Here is a 12461-nt window from a genome sequence, read left to right on the forward strand (position 1 = left end):
TAGTATTTAAATCAGAGCAAAGATTATGAAAACCAATGCAATGTCAGGCGTGGTGATAATTAAGCTACCTGTAATTCCATCTACCTGGGAGGCTGAGGCAAGAAGATAACAAGTTTGAGCTTAGTATGGGCAATTTAGTGAGACCCTGTCTCAAAATGAAATGTTTTAAAAGTGGCTGCAGATGTATCTCAGTGGTAGTGCATGCAGGAGGCTCTGGGTTTGAATCACAAAACTTAAAAAAAAAAAAAAAAAAAATAAGCAAACAAACAACAAAAAAAAATTGTCTGTGGAAGACAATTTTCCTTCTTCTGTCCATATTTATACTAGAATCATATTTCCTCTTTCCCATTCAAGGATCATTCTTGCTCTGTGAATTCTTTATTTCAGTGGTGGTAAACTCTGTCAAAAGTATGGACTTATCTCTAATAAATTCCTATTAAGTTGGATGGTTTAAAAAAAAAAAAAAAAGCTGTTCAACCCCAGGGATACAAAGCCTCTGGACACTTTATTACTCATGGACTCGTTGGTGATGGCAGGCCAGGACAATATCTATAAACAGAAGGAATATATACAGGATGGGTTGTGTGCCCTTTGCCCAGGTAGATTTCTCCAGATGATTTATCAGTACATTCCTTTACTTTACAACCAAGGTCACTGTGCTTTAACCTAAAGATTGAAGACAGGGAAAATGACCAGTGTACCTTCTCCTTGCCTACATTGTCACATTCTTTGAAGCCCTTTTTCCCCCTATGGCTTTATTGAGGTAAAATCAAAGTACATTAAAATGCACATATTTGCAATTTGATCAATTTTTACATGTATGTAACCAATATACTCAATATAAAAAGCATTTTCATTGCTTTTTTAAAATTTGAAACTATGCAGACTGTGTTTCCTGCATGATTTATTACATTAGAAATCAATCATCTTGAGATACATAGAACCCCACCCCGACATGTCATTATTTCAAAATTAAATGGCACCCCTATAAATATTTCAGAGGTCAAGGAAGAAAACACACACAAAAAAAGTAAATAAAAAGTGCTTTGATCTAAGTGATAATAAAATCTTAAAATATCAGGATTTCTGGGATGAAACAGTACTCGGATGAACATTTATAACTTAAAAGTATTTGTATCTGAAAGAAGCTAGAATAACAATCAAATTATTTTCACATTATGTAGTAGGAAGAAAAAAAATAAGAGTAAGAGCAGAAATATATGACATAGAAAAGAAATAATATATCTGAAATTTGATAAAATCAAAGAAGTATAATCAAGAAAAAAGCAAGAATACAAAAATTAATATCAATGGAAAGGGAGCTATCAAAATAGCCTTATAGATGTTAAAAATATACAAAGGTAATATTACAATTGTATGACAACATATGTGATAGTTTACATAACATGGTCTATACTAGACAAGGATCTATGTGCTGCTGAGAAGAAAGTGTATGCAGTCATTGATGGATGAAATATTCTAAATATGTCTGTTACATCTAAATTATCATTTGTATTTTTTACTTCTATAATCTCTTTATTTAGTTTTTGTTTGGAGGATCAATCTGGTGGTGACAGAGGCATTTTAAAGTTACCCACTATTATTATGCTGTGGTCTATTTGATTCTTAAAATTGAGAAGGGGTTGTTTGATGTATGTTTATGCTCCATTGTTTGGGGCAAAAATATTTGCAATTGTTATGTCTTCTTGATGTATAATTCCCTTAAGCAGAATGAAATGGCCTTCTTTGTCCCTTCTGTTTAATGTTGGCTTAAAGTCCACTTTATCTGAGAATAGAAACCCCTGCTTGTTTATATGATCCATGTGAATGATTTGTTTTTTCTCATCCTTTTACCTTTAGTCTGTGGATGTCTTTGCTTATGAGGTAAGTCTCTTAGACAGCATATTCTTGGGTCTTGTTCTTTAATCCAATCTGCCAGTCTGTGTCTTTTGATTGATGAGTTCAGACTACTAAATGTTCAGGATTATTATTGAGATATGATTTGTACTCCTGGTCATTTTGGTTTATTTCTAGTTTTTAATTTGATTTAAGTTTATCCTTTGATTGACTATTCCTTTAATGTAGTTCCTCCCTTTGCTGTTTTTCACTTTTATTTTCATTTCATCTTCATGGAATATTTTGAGAATGTTCTGCAGTGTAGGCTTTCTACTTTAGCAAATTTTTAAAATTTGTTTATCAGAGAAGGATTTTATTTCATCTTCAAATCTGAAACTTAATTTTGCTGGATATAGGATTCTTGGTTGGCATTCATTTTCTTTCAGAGGTTGGTATATGTTATTCCAGGACCTTCTAGCTTTGAGGGTCTGGGTTGAGAAATTATCTGAGATCCAAATTGGTTTTTACCCTATATATAATCTGATATTTTTCTCTCATAGCCTGTAAAATTCTATCCTTATTCTGTATGTTAGGCATTTTCATTTTAATGTGCCTTGGTATGGGTCTGTTGTAATTGTGTCCATTTGAGTTCCTGTAAACCTCTAATATTTGATTTTACATTTCATTCTTTAGGTTTGGGAGATTTTCTGATATAATTTCATTGAAAAGATTGTACATTCCTTTGATTTGTATCTCTGAGCTTTCATCTCAATAAATCTTAAATTTGGTATTTTCATGTTATCTCATAGTTATTGGAAGTTCTGTGCATGGTTTCTTAATGTCTTCTCTCAGTGTTAAACTCTATTTTCAAGATTATATATGTTTTCTTTATTGCCTGAGGTTCTGTCTTCTAAGTGGTCTAGTGTGTTGGTGATTCCTTCTATTGAATTGTTAATTTGGTTTATTGTTTCCTTCATTTTGGGGATTTCTGCTTGATTTCTTTTTTTTTAAGAATCTCTGCCTTTATATTGAAGTAATATTTCACTTCCTGTATTTTCTTTTTTTAATTTTTTAATTTGTCTTAATTAGTTATAAATGACAGTAGAATGCATTTATGCACATTGATATATCATACATAGATGGGATATAATTTCTCATATTTCTGAGTGTACATGTTGTAGAATCATATCGGTCATATGTAATCACATATATACATAAAGTAATAATGTCTGTTTCATTCTACTATTCTTTCTATCCCCACATCCACTCTTCCCCCTCCCTTCACTTCCTTCTACTTAACCTAAGATAATTCTATTCTTCTCTAGTGCCCCCTGCCTTATTGTGAATTAGCATTCACATATTAGAGAAAACATTCAGGCTTGGGTTTTGTGGAATTGATTTATTTTGCTTTTATGGGATTGACTTATTTCGCTTAGCATGATATTCTCCAACTCCATCTATTTACTGGCAAATGCCATAATTTCTTTTTTTTTTCTATAACTAAAGAAAATTTTATTATAAAATGATGGTAGGACAAAAACCATTTTTAAACTAACAAAAACCAAGAGAGTTTTTTTTTGCTAGCAGATCTGTATCAAAAGAAATTCCATTTGGTATGTCATAATTTCATTCTTTTGTAAAGCTGAGTAATATTTCATTGAATAACTATACCACATAGTCTTTATCCGTTCATCTATTGAAGGACATCTAGGTTGGTTCCATAGTGTAGCTATTGTAATTAAGCTGCTATAAACATTGATAGGGCTGTGTCAATGTAGCATGGTAATTTTAAGTCTTTTGGGTATAAACTGAGGAATGGAAGAGCTGGGTCAAATGGTGGTTCCACTCCAGGTTTTCTAAGAAATCTCCACACTGCTTTTCATAGTGGCTGCACCAATTTTCAGTCCCATCAGCAATGTATGAGTGTATCTTTTTCCCTACATCCTTGCCAACATTTATTGTTGCTCGTATTCTTGATGATTGCCATTCTGAATGGAGTGAGATGAAATCTTAGTGTAGTTTTCATCTGCATTTCTCTAATTGTTAGAGATGTTGAACATTCTTTCATATATTTGTCAATTGATTATATTTCTTCTTCTGTGAAGTCTATGTTCAGTTCCTTAGCCCATTTATTGATTGGGTTATTATTTTTTGTGTATGTGTTAAGTTTTTTGAGTTCTTTATATATCCTAGAGATTAATGTTTATCCGAGCTGCATGTGGTGAAGATTTTCTCCCAATCTGTACAATCTCACCTCATGTTATTGATTGTTTCCTTTGCTGAGAAAAAGCCTTTTAATTTGAATCCATCCCATTTATTGATCCTTGATTTTACTTCTTGGACTTTAGGGATCATATTAAGAAATTCAGAGCCTAGGCCAACATGGTGAAGATTTGGCCTTACTTTTTCTTCTATTAGGCACAGGATCTGTGTTCTAGTGCCTAAGTCTTTGATCCACTTTGAGTTGATTTTTGTGCAGGGTGAGAGATAGAGATTTAGTTTCATTTTGCTACATATGGATTTCCAGTTTTGCCAGCACCACTTGTTTTTGGCACCTTTGTCTAGTATGAGATAACCATATTTGTGTGGGTTTGTCTCTGTGTCTACCATTCTGTACCATTGGTCTACAAGTCTATTTTGGTGTCAATACTGTGCCATTTTTGTTACTATAGCTCTGTAGTATAGTTTAAGCTCTGGTATTATGATGCCTCCTGCTTTACTTTGCTTGCTAAGGATTGCCTTCACCATTCTGGGTCTCTTATTTTTCCAAATAAATTTCATGACTCCTTTTTCAGTTTCAATGAAGAATGTCATTGGGAATTTAACTAGAATTGCATTAAATATGTATAATGCTTTTGGTAGTATGGACATTTTGATAATATTGATTCTGCCTATCCAGAAGCATGGGAGATCTTTCCATCTTCTGAGGTTTTTTCCAATTCCTTTCATTTGTATTCTGTAGTTTTCATTGTTTAGGTCTTTCACCTCTTTTGTTAGGTTGATTCCTAGCTACTTTATTTTATTTGAGGCTATTGTGAATGGGGTAGTTTTTCTAATTTCTCTTTCAGTGGATTCACTGCTGATATATAGGAATGCATTTGATTTATGGGTGTTGATTTTATGTCCTGCTCCTTTGATGAATTCATTTATTAGTTCTAGAAGTTTCCTGTTGGAAAATTTTTTGGATCTTCTAGATATAGAATCATGTCATCAGCAAATAGTGATATTTTGAGTTCTTCTTTAACTATTTGTATTTCTTTATTTTTTTTTTCTTTTCTCTAGTGGCTCTTGCTAGAGTTTCGAGGATGATGATGAGTAGAAGTGGTGAAAGAGGACATCCTTGCCTTGTTCCAGTCTTTAGCAGGAATGTTTTCAGTTTTTCTTCATTTAGAATGATGCTGGCCTTGCGTTTAGCATATATAGCTTTTACAATGTTGAAGTATATTAGTACTAGCCCTAGTTTTTCTAGTGTTTTGAACATGAAGGTGTGCTGTATTTTGTCAAATGCTTTTTTTTCTGAATCCATTGAGATGATCATATGATTCTTTTTGTTAAGTCTATTAATCTGATGAATTACATTATATGCATCCCTGGGATAAATCCCACTTGATCGTGGTGTACTATCTTTGAGATATGTCTTTGTATGCGATTTGCCAGAATTTTATTGAGAATTTTTGCATCTATGTTTATCAGGAATATTGGTCTGAAGTTTTCTTTCCTTGATGTGTCTTTGGTTTTGGTACCACGGTGATACTGACCTCATAGAATGAGTTTAGAAGGGTTCCTTCCTTTTGTAATTCATGGAATAATTTGAGGAGTATTGGTGTTAATTTTTCTTGAAAGTCTTGTAGAACTCTGCTGAGAATCCATCTGGTTCTGAGCTTTTCTTGGTTGGTAGGCTTTTGATGGTGTTTTCTATTTCATTACTTGAAATTGATCTGTTTAAATCATATATGACCTTCTCATTCTGTTTGGGTAGATTGTGTATCTCTAGAAAATTGTTGATGTCTTTGATATTTTCTATTTTATTAGAGTATGAATTTTCAAAATATTTTCTAATTATCTTCTGTATTTCAGACAAGTCCATTGTGATATTTTCTTCTTCATCTTGTAGTCTAGTAATTTGAGTTTTCTCTCTTTGTCTCTTCACTTGCATGGCCAGGGGTTTACCTATTTTATTTATTTTTCATAGAACCAACTCTTTGTTTTGTCAATTTTTTTTTCAATTGTTTCTTTTCTTTTAATTTCATTTCTGCTTTTGATTATTTCCTATTTGATTTCATTTCTTATACCATCCTTTACTTCACAAACCAGTTTAACTATGTACATTCTAAACTCCTTCTCTGACATTTCTTTCTGCTGTAATGTTAATGGATTTGGTTATTGGAGTATCTTGGTTTCATTTTTAATTTGTTCCCTTGCTTTTTCATGTTGTTTGTGCGTCTACCCATCAAACAGTATGATCTGAAGCAGTAGAGTTTCCACCCTGTGGACTGATAGTGTCCTCACTTTTTAGGGGGAGACAAATAATAATAACAATAACCAATGCAAAATATATATATATATAGCATTAAACCAAGTAGTTTCTACTATGATATCTATAATGTTAATTATCAAAATATACAGAAATGATATCATCAGTTATTGCCTACTATAAAAACAGTAAGTTTGAAAAGTTTTATAATTTCAAATGGTGGACAGGCAGAGAAAAGAAGTGATATAGGATATGATGATTATGAGAGTGGAGGAGAGAAGAAGTAAAAAATTAAAGGAAGAGTGAAAGAGAGAACAATGGGTATTGTTAAACAAACAACAAAACAAAACAAAACTAATCCATGAAAAATAAGTGGCTTCAAAAATGCTAGAAATGAGAAAAAATATGAATATGTACAAAAATATGTACATGTACAAATCCCATGTGCCATTAAGGTCACAATTAAACAGAGAAAAAGAATTTTTAAAAAATCTTGATGAAAAGTTAAAGAATTCTTTCCATTGGAGTTCAAAAGATCCTCAGCTTCTCTTCACAGCAGTTTTAGGTGGGGTTGTCTGGCACATGAAGCTCCATTTTCCAGATGCCTCAGTGAGAAAAGTAACCCCATAGGCAGAATTCCTGGAGGCAGAGTTTGAGCTTAGGTGGACTCCAGGATCTTTGCTGAATACCAATTGGTCTGGAGGTTTTAAATCAGTGCACCTCCAGCACCTAATACTTGCTGGTCCATGCTGGAAGACTGTACCACAGGGATCTCCCCTGGATTCCACTTGTGTGGTAGGGGACCCAATTCTTAGTCCCTTTCATCACCTTCAGACACCATATTTCCTGGTCTTGGGTTCAGTCTTCAAACAATCTCTCCTGTCCCTGCCCTTCCAAGTTCCCCACCAGATGCATCTCTCCCAGCCAGTCCTGCAAGCAGTCAGATTGAAGAGGGAGGAGTAGAGCCAGTAAGTTTTCATGACCATCGGGCAATGTGTGTCACTAGGCCTGTATTTCCGGCCAAACTGAGATTTGCCAGGAATCAGCCCCCTCAGCTGTGGCCCCGGTTCTGTGACTGAAAATGGTTCCTTCCTTTGTCTTTTGTCCAATAGAGGGAGAGATGGTGGCTTCTTTCCCCCCACACAGATATTGTGCAGCATGTATTTCAGATTTGCCAGGCAGTGTCCTTGATCTCTAAACACTCTGTACCCAGACACACCTCAGACCTCCCCACAATGTGGGCTCCTTCCATTCCCTTATCCTTCCACTATGCTCATGGAGGGAAGGCTCTGGCTGGTGCTTGTAGCCTGGCAGTGGTAGTAGCTGTGAGGCTGGGGATTTCTTCCTTATTTTATTATATTCAACCTCCTGAGTCCCAATCTGCTTTGAATGTTCAGTTTTAAATTCCAGTAAAATCTCCCCACTTTTTTTTTTTCTTTTTACCCACAGTACTAAAAAGCTGCTTTCTTGGTCAGTCTATGGAGCAACCAGGAAAGTTACCTCCTCTATTCCACCATCTTGAAAAGTCTTTGAAGTTCCTCTTATCTCACTGTCATGAACAACAGAATTTCCTAGGCACTCACTGGTGTTTGCCCCAACAAAATTCTTATTTTTTTCCTTAATGTATCACTAAGAATTGGTTTGTTTTTTGTTTTTGGCTTGCATTTGAAAGCATATCATACTCTAATATTTTTTTAAGTCTATCAAATGCTAATAATCTAAACTCAACAAAGTATAGATTATCACTGAAGCTTCTGAAAGTTTCTCTAGGAGGGCTGGGGCTAGGGATCAGTGGTAGAGCATTCGCCTAGCACATGTGTGAGGCATTGGGTTAGATTCTCAGCACCACATAAAAATAAATAAATAAAAGTTTCTCTAAGAACTCTAAAAAATGTTCAAAACAGTATTCATTAGCCATATGTCATTATAGAACAATTGAAGTGTGGCCCATCTAAATTGAGATATAGCTCTTAATGTAAAATATGCATTTATCTCAAAGACTTAAAGTGAAAAACTGCATATAGAATATCTCATCAATAATTTTTAATAACTTTTCTAATTGAAATTTTGCATATTTGAAGTTAAATTATATAGGCTCTTGCCATGGTGCCCAGATGAATAATTTTATTAAAGTTAAGTTTATCTGTTTCTTTTTGCGTTTTTAATGTGGCTACTGTACCATTTTAAATTATGCATGAGGCTCACACTATTGCAGAGCACTGCAGAGCACTGCTCTAAGGCCAAGAACTCCCTTCCTGAAACTTAATTTCTTTTTGTCTCTGTGTTTATAATTTTTTTTGTTGCTTTTTCCCACTGAACAAGGTACATGGGCTAAGTTTCTGTCAGTGGGCTTCCTACTCACAGTTCTAAATGTTTTTGACAACTCAATTAAGAGAAGCTGATTGGTTCCTTTTAGGTAGAAAGGCTCTGTCTTCACTTACCAAGGATATGTCTAGAGACTCAATACCAGAACTTCAGTTTTGTAAGAATTTCTCTGACATAAGAATAAAATAAATGTTTCATTTTTTTCTTTGTTTCTCAGTTGCAAATAATTTTTTAAAATGGCTAACGTGCTGAAGGCTAAAAAAAAATGCTGTGTTGCTTTTATGTAACTATATTAAAATACCAGAGACAATAAACTAAAAAAGGAAAGTTTGAATCCATGATTTTGGAGATTTCAGTCCATGATGGCTTGGTCCAGTTGCTTTGGGCCTACAATAAGGCAGTACCTCATGGTGGGAGCACATGGCAAAATTGTACACCTCATGGTCTGGACTTGAAAAGGACTAAACTCCCAATATCCCCCTTTGAGAACACACACCAAATGACCTAACTAAATCCCACTTTGCCTCTCCTCTTAAAGGTTCCACCACCTCCCAATAGTGCCACAGGCCAAGACTAAGCCTTTAACACACAGGCCTTTGAAAGAGATTTAAGATCCAAACTATAGCACAAGTCTTCCTTAGAAGGGAAGCTTTCAGAGGAAGCTAATGAGTTTTCCAAGGTTGGGAGATAATATTTCATTTGCAGCAGGGGGGATCTTAAGTAAACTAGAATTCTTTTCATTTAACTTTTTCCTAATATAGAAACAAATTTTTAGTGCATTCCATTTTGCTTGGGAAAGTAATAATTGATATTTTCTCTGTTTCTTAAACATTTTATTTCCAAATGCTACCCTGATGAAAAATTAATGATGGTGATAAACACTGAAAGCTACGTAACTGCTTGTTCGTGGTGTACATGATCACCTCTGTCAAAAGAGCTCTGGGGAGGTTGGAGGTGTAGGTAGGACAGTGGTAGGACACCTGCTTAGCATTCACAGGTCCTGGGTCCAATCTCCAGAGCCAAAACAATAAAAATTATAAAATGAAAAACAAGAGCTCTGGGAATTTAGGAATTCAATCTTTACCTAAAATTCTTCTGTTAATCACAAGGAGTTTTAATCATGGTGTCAAGTATGTGAGGATTCAGAATATTTATACAGATTGTATAGTTTTATAACACAAGGTCACATCATGTGAGCACTAGAGGGTTCTTTTCTCATGCACTTGAAGAATGAAGTGTGCAGATGACGGAAGGTGAGAATTCAGCAGCAGATTTGGTGGAAGCAAGCAAGGAAAGCTCCCACATTCTGGGAGGATACCCTTGATGACTGTCTTGTGGTTTTTTTTTTTTTTTTTTAAAGAGAGAGAGAGAGAGAGAGAGAGAGAGAGAGAGAGAGAGAGAGAGAATTTCAATATTTATTTTTCAGTTTTCGGCAGACACAACATCTTTGTATGTGGTGCTGAGGATCGAACCCGGGCCGCACGCATGCCAGGCGAGCGCGCTACCGCTTGAGCCACATCCCCAGCCCTGTCTTGTGGTTTTTATACTGCTTTGATGAGGAATTAATCTTTCTTTGGAAATTTTTTCTTAATTGTTCCCTTTTTCTGACTTGGTTGAAGGCATACAAATTTTTGAGAGGCGGGAGGGGTACTGGGGATCAAACTCAGGGGCACTGAACCGCTGAACCACATACCCAGTCCTATTATGTATTTTATTTTGAGACAGGGTCTCACTGAGTTGCTTAGTACCTTACCTTTGCTGAGGCTGGCTTTGAACTTGTAATTCTTCTGTTTTTCAGCCTTCCAAGTCGCAGGTATTATAGGCATATGCTACTATGCTCAGAAAAGGTATACAATTTTAATTACTTGTTCCCATAATGGGATGGTTTAATGTGTTTTTTAACCTCAGTTTGTCCTGTACTTGTTCCTTAAAAGAATTGCTTGGGTTCAAAACAATTTTGGGGGATTGACTAATGTTAGGGTAATCAAGGTAGCCTGGGGCAACAACAGAATGTATGGGCATCTAAGCCTGAGTGAAGCCTTCTAGCCAAGCAACCAAAAACAAACAAACAAACAAATAAAAAAACAAAACAAAAAACAAGCTTTAACCTGTAAGGGTCCCGCGAAACGTCGGAGAAAGAGACCACCAAGTGACCACTCATGCAATTGGCAGAAGGGGATTTATTGAACCAGCATGCTGGGGCTCCATGCCCACTCAAGAAGGGAAAGCAGCCCAGAGCCCCGAGCAGGGGCTGAGCACTGCTTAAGTACACTTTTTGGGGAGGGCAGAGGGCTTTGTATACATCAGAACAAATCATCATGAGGCGCGGGAAAATTGAACAACAACTCTAAACATGATTAGTTCATTCATTGGCAGGAACAGGTCAGGCTGGAGTGATAGGTCATTCCTAAACGGGGTACACATTCAAACTGATTGGTTCAGGCCCTGCAAGGCCTACGTGCAACCACACAGACCCCTTCAGTTATTAAACAACCAAACAGCCAGGGGAAATGTTTACTGGGCGGTTCTAAGCATTGTCTTAACAGCTACAGAAATTTCAGGTTTTGCAGGTAGCACAGAAACCTAACAATACCTCCTTTACATTTTAACTCAGACCTTGCAGCTTAGAAACTTTTACAACACCCGGTCTTTTACCCTTTAACTTTTACGCTTTAACTTCAATTTCTTTTACCCTTACAAACCTAGAGTTTTAATTTGGTGTGGTGGGATCTCGTTCTCTGAGGCCCTTATTTCTATCTCTTGCCTCAGATTCACGGAACTTCAAATGTCTTAGACAAGAGTTAATTCCTTGTATAAGAAATTTGGTACTGTAGATATAGTGCTTAAAATCTTATTTGTCCTGTTAGTTTCTGCCTTCAAGTTTCTGAATCAGTTTGATCAACTGGAAGATACAATTTTAGTTTCTTCATCCTTTTACTCATTTAATAAACAATTATTAACTGCAAACCTTATTACTTATTCCCATGAGTGACTTTATGATAAAGCAAGTGTTTTCAACAACAGAATTGTTGACATTTTGGGCTGGATCACTTTGCATTGAAGGTAGGGGCTGATCTATGCATTATATTTAGCAGCATCCTTCCTCCATTTTGACAACTAAAAAATATCTCCAGAATCCCATCTATGTATGATACATCAAAGTATATAAGTGCATTCTACTGTCATGTATAACTCATTAAAACAAATAAAAAAATATCTCCAGACAATTCCAAATGTCTCCTGGGGAGCAAAATCACAGTTGAGAGGCATTGGTGATAATGGGACAGAACTGATGGGAGTTGGAAGTGGGGGTGGGAGAGAAGTAAGAGAAGTGACATTTGGGATGGGAGACATGAATGGATCTGAGATAATAAGGAGGAAGAATAGAGAAATCTCTGGGATTGGCAAATTGTGGGGGCTGCGGGAAAAGAAGGAGTCAGCCAGTACTCTGGTTTGGGCAACTGGAATGATTGTGACACTTTTCTGAAAAAAAATAAATAAAAGAGGAAGAAATATGCAAGAAGAAGAGTTGAATTTCAGACCTGTAGTTTTCGATTCAACTTGGGCATTCACCAAGAAGTGGGTTCAAAGACCCGTTGTCCAGGAGCAAGTTCAGAAGTAAGAGTGGATTTGGATGGCAGCAGCTTAGTAATTGACAGCAGAAGAGAAAATATGTCTTTTTTTTTAAGGAGGGATCATTCATTTGCTGGAGAAAAGGATGAATTGGATCATTAAAAGACAACCTAATTCCTCTACATTCCACCAAGGTTGAGTAAGGTGAAGTAAGGTTAAAAAACACTAGAAAAGCCTCAAACCCAATTATTAA

This window comes from Marmota flaviventris, chromosome 12 (assembly GCF_047511675.1).
Source record: "Marmota flaviventris isolate mMarFla1 chromosome 12, mMarFla1.hap1, whole genome shotgun sequence".
Classification (NCBI taxonomy): Eukaryota; Metazoa; Chordata; class Mammalia; order Rodentia; family Sciuridae; genus Marmota; species Marmota flaviventris.